The sequence below is a fragment of the Silene latifolia genome, chromosome 7 (assembly GCF_048544455.1).
Source record: "Silene latifolia isolate original U9 population chromosome 7, ASM4854445v1, whole genome shotgun sequence".
Classification (NCBI taxonomy): domain Eukaryota; kingdom Viridiplantae; phylum Streptophyta; class Magnoliopsida; order Caryophyllales; family Caryophyllaceae; genus Silene; species Silene latifolia.
In genome coordinates, this window is record NC_133532.1 from 113,346,531 (window position 1) to 113,357,309 (window position 10,779).

Consider the following 10,779-nt stretch of genomic DNA (forward strand, 5'->3'; position numbering starts at 1 on the left):
AAGCCTTTCATCATTTCTTTATATTTTCAAAATAAACATATTAGTCACCAACACAAAGTCATCCTTGGTTCTACATACCATGCCGGATTTTTAACCTGGGTACGATGATAAGTATCGACTAATTATATTCAAATGAACTTAAAACAATTAGTTCATAATTATCTTCAAAACTATTCATGTCAAGCTTGTCAAGTCGAACCCGACACCGAATATCATCAAAATAATGATGATTATTCGAGTCTAGTTCTTCAAATCAACAAATGTGGTCTAAACGACCCTTTCAAACCAAACCGGGTTCAAATACCCATATCTCAACACGTTTTACAACGTTTTCTAAATGGTCAGAATACGGCATATAACCGTAGGGCGACCCGCGCCTAAAACAGGCCTTTCAATTCTCATTTTCAAAACCAGGGGGAGGCCCCTTGTATCGCCGGCTGGCTCGCGCCTCATGTAGCCGCCTGGTACAGGGCATGTTCCCTTTTTAGCATTAGTCTAGGACGATCCCGACTCCGGTTAGCCCGAATATAAGATGAATCAGATGACTATCTGTTTATTTCAAAATCACATTTGCAAAATGCCTTACTATGAGAAATGGATCACGTTATGCACCGTAAACCTAATTTGGTAAATGGATGTTTAATTTCCGTCTTGCATGCAAATCAATCATTAATCCAACTCGACATCTTATACTTGATACTTGGATTAAATCAACCGACTTAGAAAGCTCTCACATGTTAGGTCTAAATTATTGGATGCGCATTCATGTATTTAAACCGTTTTATCAACTTGTGCATTCAACCAACCAAGATCGATCGGTGAGAGCTACTATCATGCGGGGGATTGGGTGTCTGATTAAAGGGCTTCCCAATACGTACCTTCACCTCTTACTCAGAAACTTTGGATAGTGGACGATCTTATCCAGGGCGTACGAGAGTCATTCTAGAGATAGGATGCTAAAGAGGGACGATTTCCATATCTTTAGTACCTATGTCAAACGCTGCTTTGTGCTTCGATTTGACCGAGGTATAAAGTGGATTTCGATCGGGTTCCAAGCATCCCACAAATGCTTGGTGGTGACTGCGAACATATCCAATCGTTTCAAGACCCTTACCGAGACGAAACCGGCCGATCTAAAACGATCTGGTCGAAAGCATTTTTACGCCGCCGAGCGTGGCTTTCAAAAGACCACTATGCGTCCAACAGATCGGCTTGGCGCGTAGGTGGGCCCTGTCTACACCAAGTCATACACAAAAGACTTATTAACACCTATAAGCACACCTCGGATATTTACACTTATACCCGAGTCTAGCATCAACACGTGTCATCAATCCCGTCAATAAGGTCAGCCATATAAGAGTCAATCCGTCAAATTCAACACTCGAGTCTAAGGTTAAAGTCAAGCACCGATTCAAACACGAGAAGTCGCTCACAACATTTCATGAATTCACAAGTCGACGTCTAGATTTGTCATCTTATCCTCGTAGTTACTTGTCCCTTCTTGTGTTTGTTGCTTATTGCCTTAGTATGCGTCATCCCATGTCTAATCGAGTTGTAATGCGCGTCATTTCTGTCGAGTAGGAATCTAGCAAGTTCCATCAGTCAGCAAAGTCACGAAGCAGCTCAAGCCAAAATCACAGTGTCTCTCCAAGACGTTTATGCCATGGTCCTCCGAGTTCAAGCTACAGTGGAAAATTTGAGCATTCGCGCCCTCACCCTTGAAAATGGGATGGTGGAAAAGAACACGCCACCTAGAGAAACCTCTAGTCTAGGTCGTCCAAAGCTTACCTCTTGCAATAACTGTCGTCCTAGAAAGCCGAAAACAGCTGAGAGGAAACCTGAGAGGTATCAAAGGGTGCTTTTTGATTTGGGCATGCCTTATTATGATGCTTTGAAGAGACTCTCTACCCAAGGTAAGCTACATCCAATAGGTCTGACTCCGGATCCACCTTTAGAGAAGCAGGTGAACCTCTGGAAGGGCAACAAATACTGCCTATATCACCAAGGTAGAGGCCATGATAGTGAAGAGTGTTGTCTCTTGAAACACATCATCCAAGATATGATCGAAGAGGGCAAGCTTCCAGTGCCACCTTCTGTTGAGGAATCCAAGAAGATCAGCCCTCTTGGGTCTAGCAGCACTAAACATGATGAAGAATCATCCCTAGATTGTTCTTGTTGGAGTAAGTGTCCCCGACAATAATGCGATCACAATTGTCGATCATAAATTGATCACATATTTAAATCTCATACCAAGAATACGAAAGGGATAATACATTTCATATATATATAGTCAACTGGTCCACACATATCGGTTATGATTGGCTGGCTAGAGTTTGACATTACTGTCGTGCGACGGTGGTGATCAGTTGATCTCTTGAGGTCACACCTAAAGGACGATTCTCTTAATTGAAAAGGTTAATTAGTTGTATGCCGATACAGATTAATTAATTCCTTAAAATTGAACAAATTATTATCATAAGAGAGAAAATGACATCTTATTATAATGTGATTAAATGAGATTTTGTTTAGTAATTTAATAAGTTATATTACTAAAATTAATCGGTGTTTGCGAAACACGCGAGATGAGAATGATAAGTCAGTTATAATTACAAGATGTTGTGAATTATGCTAACTAGTAATTAAATGACCATTTTATGAGAAAGTAATTTTAAATTACTAGTCAATTTGTTAAATATGATTTATTTAATTTGTAAATGATATTTAATTTGTTAAATATGCATTTTAAATTAAAACATGACATGAGACATGTCACATGTCACATGACATACAATTGTACAATTGACAAAAATAAAATGGACTTCATATTACACTATATAAACCGAAATTAGGTGGGCATGCTTAGAAGTTTTGTCTTTTTCCATTTGTCTTATTCATTTGTCCATGACACTTGATAGTGACATTACCATGAAAAAGGACTTACACATTTGTCTTGTGAAGACAAAAAGAAAAAGAAAATGGTCATAAGACCTATTGATGCCACCGGTTTTTGGGAAGGATTTTAGAGAGTTTTTCTCTTAATTTTTATCATTCTCTTATGTTTAAGAAAAACATAAACTTCTCTCTCTTGTTCTTCATAAAATTCATTTTTGTGAATCAAATTTGTATAAATCAAACACTAATAATACTAGAAGTAGTATATGAGTATTAGTAATCGATTTTAAGGAAAACTACATTACAAACATCTAGTACATGTTAGTTTGTGGGATTAAGGGATAGTTTTGGGTGCTACTAATTGGAGGGCTTCTAATTTGAAGTCATGAATGTTCATCCATTATGGAAAGCTCAAGAACTAACAAGAAGGAGATCTTGTTGGTGCCCATATGATGACCGAAATTATCATAGTAAGGAACATGATTTCTTCTCTTACCTTTTTAGTTTGCATGCATAAGATCTAGAATTTATTTTATGACTAAATAAATTTGAAACATATAAGAATATGTTAAGTAATGAGTTGTAGATTTCTAACAAGCGGTATCAAGAGCACAAGGTTGTTTGCATGCAAATCGGTTATAGTTTTTCCGAGTTATACGATTAACATACAAAACTTATAAATTTGTGTTTATTATGATATATCACGAAATTTGTTATGCATGTTAAATTTTCTGGTCCTAAAATGTTTTAGGATATTTTGGTTTAATTTATGGATTTTATTGTTCATTTTATATAACATTGGCATTAAAATGTGATTTTTATGATAAAAATGTCATTTTTGGACGAAAATTAGCTAAACTTCGATTTTTCCTGTGGTTTTTGGATATGTTTTCACATATATTATTTTTGGATGATCTGGAAATTTTCAAAAAATTTGGAGTTCTTATGCTCAAAATATGGATTTTTCATGATAAATATCGAATTTAAATGAAAAATAGGTTAATATGAGAAATATTTCGAATATGGTCATAGAAATTTAGTATGTTGTCACATGAAATTTTACAAGATGTGTGTAAAATAATAGGCTATAATGAAGTCTTCATGCATGATTTATGGATTTTTGATGAAAAATAGCATAAATAGTGACTTAATTAGTGAATAATTGCTATACCATACTTCATGACTAAAGAAAAACGTCACAAGTTGCATTTTATTATTGTTTTCAGATCTAAAATTGAAAAGTTTATGAATATAATTTTTCTCATGTTTTTATGATTATAATTGATAAATCCGATAAACCGCAACATTGTTTTTCCCGATAAATTTCGAAATTTTTAACCTAAGTTTTTGAACATTATGAGTGTCATGGTATTTTTCCAGAATTTTCATGAGTTTAAATTTCAAATTTTGAATTTATTTGAAGTTTTTATGATTTATTTGGAGTTTATAGCATTTTATTGTAATTTTGAGTCCTTTAATGGACAATTTTAAGAAATATAAGTTAATTATAGTCAAATAGTTAGTGGAGACTAATTTTGAGTCCTAAGTTGGTTAGGTTAATTAACTTGTACATAAATATGAATTTATGTATTTCATTGTGATTTTAAAAGGTTGAATCACGCAAATCCGTAAAAACTGATTAATATACAATATTGGCTCCTTAAAGGCGATTTAGCATAAAATTGGGCATGTTCATACATATTATAATGCTGCATTTTATTTATGATTGTCATAATTTTATTTTATGTAATTTTTGAATTATGTAATTTTACTTAGTATGGCCTTATTTTTAATTGGTATTACCCGAAATGTATGGGAATATCGATTCGGTTGTAATTTATTGTGATCTCGTATCACCGTTTTGTAATTTAATAGATTTATTTTATTTTAATTACAAATGTATAATAGGAAATTATGTAATTTGTTATGTAATTTATTTATTCCGGAGTTCCTTGAAGACGGTGTCACTCAAGGAAGACGATACATAAAGACGGTGTTGCCTCGAGATGCGTGCCTCAACCAAAGTTCAAGGGACCAATGGAGTTGGTTTTCGAATGTGTAATAGTTAATTAGATTTTATATTTTAGGAAGGCCATACTAAGATTTATTTTTATGCTTTGCATTTTATTTATATGTTGCATGCATCGCTAAATCGCCATAACTAAAACATGCATTGTCATTTTAATCGAGTTTATCGACGTGTCAATTATAATTATCGTAGTTCACCGCTTTAGTTCACTTAAAACGTGATAGATAATAAATTGACATGACCTCTCGCTAAAAATAATCAATTGAGACTTAGCCTTACCAAAAATTAGAAACCATGAAGTACCAGTTTCGCAAGGGAGTTGAGTCGGCTTTACCGTAAGACAAACCTTGTTACGTTGGTGAAGTGGGTGATAAATGTCTATCCACCGAATTCATGTTGATGAGGGATGAATCGGCCCTACCGTGCCCAAGTTGATGTGGATTTGGATCATGGACACATTTATTCGAAATTTGGATTGAGCTCAACGGAAGTATTCGTGACCGTAGTCGCATGTGTTCCGGGCTAAAGATAAATGTTAATGTAATTTTATCGACCAAGAGTTCTAAAAGTAGAATCGATTAAAGTGTTAATCCACCGAGTTATATTGATAAGGGATGAATCGGCCCTACCGTGCCCAAGTTAATATGAATTTGGATCTTGGAATCATTTATCATAGTTGGGTAGAGGTCACTATGTAAATGTTTTACTTGTTATTTACAAATATTAATATAACGATAAATGTTTTGTTTTCATTATTTTGTTATCATATTGTTCTATTTCTTTACCACAATTCATATACGAAATCATTTCGATTTTTGATTCAAATCTCCATTAAAACATCGTAACTAAAGACAAATTTGAATTTTGCTTCTAAAACCTCAAATGAACCATTGCTAAGGATCTCTTGTAAAGAGTATAGATAAAAGTTATTCATTATCAAACAGGTTTTTGATTCTTGACTAACACATCTACTTACAATGAATTGTTTCTAATTTTGGTAACTAGATTTGTTGGAAATCAAAATTGACCAAAATATCGCAACCACTTCAATGAAAGTTTTAAGACTAAAACAAACGAATGAAGAGTAGTCTTCATGAAATCCAATTTTGCTTCTCTAAGCAAAGATTCATTGAAATGAGTGGGAGCATTCTCTTAAACCGTTAAGATGAGGACGAGGTTCAAGAAGTAAAGATTATAATGGAATTGACACAAGGTAATGATAAAAGTAAAGTTATTGAGAATAACGATACTAAACCTATCAATCCCGAGCGATAAAGTTTCCATTGTCTTAAATGTTGGACACTAGAAAGGAAACTACCCCAAGTTGTTAAAGAATAAGCAAGTTAGTTGTGGGACATCTAATAAGACTTAGTTCTTTATTTATTTGATTGACATAAATTTTGCTAGTACCACTTCGTCAATATTAGAAACCAGTGGAGGTTTTCATCATTGTACTTGATACATAGGATGTTTAGAATATGACGACTAGCAACAATGATGTTGAGAGATAGAGTCATTGTGTAATCAATCTAATTTTGGGTTTATAGTTGTACTTAATTATGACTATTAAGTGCATAAACTCTAAATAATAATATAAACTTGTTAAGATACAAAAGAGGTTTCACTTTTGTGGCCCTATACACCACGATTTGATGTATGGCTAGCCCATTATCAAGGTAATTATATTCTAAACCAAACTAGGATGACATATCATGTAGATGATGCAAGACTCAAATTGGTAACCCAAGATTAAACCTTAGTTTCTGGAATGATGAACGCAAAGAGTTATCGAGTACTCTTGAAACCATTAGATCTTATGCTATATGCGTATCTTGTATTCAAAGCAAGATGTCTCGTGCCTTTTGGTTGAAAAGGAGATCGAGGTTGTAAATCATTGATCCAAAATAGGTTGATCATTTTCTTTTACCAACGATTTAGGTTGACACTAATGTGTTCACTTAATAAGGTAAATAGAGAAATATTTGAAGAAATTCAAAGAGTTCAAGAAATCACGATTTAATCGTGATGGGATTATCAAAGTAAAGACTTTGATATAAGCCAAAGGAAATGTGATATAATATCACAAGTTAATCTCTCTAAGCACGCATTATGGAATAATGTGTGATTGGATAAGAATTCAAACGCTATTCGATATGGTTTGGACTTCAATCAAGTTACTTTGAGTTACTTGATCCTTTTGGGGATTTTATCATTTTGTCTAATTTATTTTTCCACTAAATCTAAAACGAATCATATGAGATATGAAATGGTAGATTACCATGTTTGTAAGTTTTCACAAGAAACAAATGCTCTCTTTTCCCTTTCAATTATCACGAGTACGACGGGTTTGCGGCTCGTGAAGCTGTCTTTCTAAAATACAAGTTTATTTTTAGAAGACAGAGTGGGAGAAATTATTCAAGAGTCACAAAGAATGCCACAAAGAATGTTATGTCGCAAGAAACTGGTCTTTCTTGGCTACATGAGACGTTTTGTGTAAGACATTGTTTCTTCAAAACCTAGGAGGTTAAAGTCATCACTTGTTAAAAATGATGAATTCATGTTACTTTTAAGAAAGTAAAGAGCTTACAACTTACAAAGAAATTGTTTGATTCAAGTTGATTACTTCTGGAAAGTAATGAACATATGACTTACATGAGAGTGTTTAAGTCACAACTCAATACAAGGCTTAGAGCCATGAAAATCCGAAATAAAAGGCTTGATTAGTGACGAAGGGTTTTGCACTAATAAAGAGAGATTTCAAGGCTCGATTGGTTGCAAAGGGTTTTGCACTAGTTGAAATGCTTAAGTCTATTTGGATCTTCTTAGGGATTGTGTTTCATTATGATGATATACATATAGCAAGTGAATCTAAAACCCACTTCTTCAATTAGAAGGAATGTATTCAATACATGTTATGAGTTTTATAGATTCTTGCAATCCTAAGATAATGTGCAACTTAAGAGATGGTCTTAAGTAGGACATCAATGAGTTGGAATCAATGAGTTGGAATCATGGCATAAAAAATTTCCCGATAAGTCGAGAAGTTGTGTTTATACATGAAGTTTAGTGGGAGTTACGGAAATTTTAATTAGTCTTATATGTGAATGACATATTGATCATTGGGAATGATTTAAGACTTTTGGAGTATTATAATACATCTTTAATATCAGGATTTATGAAGATAAATCTACATGATATTAACGTCAATAAGAAGTCTTATGTTGATAAGATTCATGACTAGTTCAATCAAATTGAACATATTTGATTGATTCCATTTGCTTCCGCTGCCGGATCAATTAAATAAGTAATGATGTATAACACTTCACATACTTTGAGTATGATGAATTGTTTCAAAATCGAATTTAAGTAATAATTACCAAGTAGCCATATTGATTACCCTTAAGTTCTTGCAGAAGCCTTAAGGATGTAATGCAAAGTGTTTTTGATGCAATTTTGTGTAAGGGTGTTACACAAGTGACAATTGACAATTGAGATTGCGCATGGTTTCTGACAAAGCCATAATCAAAACACATTAGGATGGTTAAGATACCATTGTGGCTATGTTAATTAAGAAGTAGATTTTCTAGAATCGTTCTAGGCAATAAAGAACAATGAGAGATATTTATAACGGAAATTGAGTACACTTGCAATCATGAGATGTGCAAGAGGATGAGTCTCGCACACTGTGAAAACAGTGGGAGCTATTCTTAAGCTAGAGGACCTATGTCTTGATTGGATCTCGACACGTACTCAGAAAGTTTTGTAATGCAAATGTATACATTACAAAGAAAAACGAGTATGTAGTAAGGTTGAGTAAGGTACAAGAAGTTGATAAAACCTAATAACCAAAGCCTTCTCATAGGCTAAACATGATGAGTCATGTCATTTCAATTGAATTGAAATGAACAACTACATACAAGATAAAACTGGATATAGAATATGAAGTAGTAATCAGGCATTGACTATTCATATGTGATAATCGCATTTATCGTTCGAGTTTTACTTTAAAACTCTTTTATTATTCTTTGTTACATCCAAACGGGTTGTAGAGACAACATTGAACCCCGTTAAAGTGAACCCGGATTAACATTGTATTCGCCCATAGTCACTTGTATGAGGTGACGTCTCGAAGTGACTAGAGTGTGATGCGATTGATGGCAAGTTCAAGTGCTATGGAGTCATGTGAGATGACTAGTCGATCACATAGACATGATTTATTAAAGAACACTTTGTCGGGCGGACCGCTTATAGAGTTCTCGCAAATTTATAAAGCCTGGTCGTGGCGAGAGCTACTATAGTATTCTAATGAGTCGATTCTTTTGACTAAAGACTATTCACCTAAGATGGCACAGTTTGATTAACTTTGATTTGTGTTACTACGACCTTCGTAAATGGGGTCAAATGGGCATATTTTGGGTTATGATGGCTGTGGCTAGTCGAATGGAATAAGTGCGATAGGAATTGTCCACCCCTTTGTCAGGGTTAAAACAATATCTCAGGGCCACTCGAGGAGTAATGAACTGGAAATGCGTGGCCACGCTCAGAAGGTATCTATGATAGATAAATCCGGTCAATCAGTTGTTCTCCCGATCGAGGAAACCACTCTCGATATGATCACTTACAAGTACGACCCGAAAGACACCTTGCATTGAGTGGGAGATATAAATAGGACAAGAGAATTGGTGACGCACACTTGTCGAGGACAAGCGAGAGATTGTTGGAGTAAGTGTCCCCGACAATAATGCGATCACAATTGTCGATCATAAATTGATCACATATTTAAATCTCATACCAAGAATACGAAAGGGATGATACATTTCATATATATATATAGTCAACTGGTCCACACATATCGGTAATGATTGGCTGGCTAGAGTTTGACATTACTGTCGTGCGACGGTGGTGATCAGTTGATCCCTTGAGGTCACACCTAAAGGACGATTCCCTTAATTGAAAAGGTTAATTAGTTCTATGCCGATACAGATTAATTAATTCCTTAAAATTGAACAAATTATTAGCATAAGAGAGAAAATGACATCTTATTATAATGTGATTAAATGAGATTTTGTTAGTAATTTAAGAAGTTATATTACTAAAATTAATCGGTGTTTGCGAAACACGCGAGATGAGAATGATAAGTCAATTATAATTACAAGATGTTGTGAATTATACAAACTAGTAATTAAATGACCATTTTATGAGAAAGTAATTTTAAATTACTAGTCAATTTGTTAAATATGATTTATTTAATTTGTAAATGATATTTAATTTGTTAAATATGCATTTTAAATTAAAACATGACATGAGACATGTCACATGTCACATGACATACAATTGTACAATTGACAAAAATAAAATGGACTTCATATTACACTATATAAACCGAAATTAGGTGGGCATGCTTAGAAGTTTTGTCTTTTTCCATTTGTCTTATTCATTTGTCCATGACACTTGATAGTGACATTACCATGAAAAAGGACTTACACATTTGTCTTGTGAAGACAAAAAGAAAAACAAAATGGTCATAAGACCTATTGATGCCACCGGTTTTTGGGAAGGATTTTAGAGAGTTTTTCTCTTAATTTTTATCATTCTCTTATGTTTAAGAAAAACATAAACTTCTCTCTCTTGTTCTTCATAAAATTCATTTTTGTGAATCAAATTTGTATAAATCAAACACTAATAATACTAGAAGTAGTATATGAGTATTAGTAATCGATTTTAAGGAAAACTACATTACAAACATCTAGTACATGTTAGTTTGTGGGATTAAGGGATAGTTTTGGGTGCTACTAATTGGAGGGCTTCTAATTTGAAGTCATGAATGTTCATCCATTAATGGAAAGCTCAAGAACTAA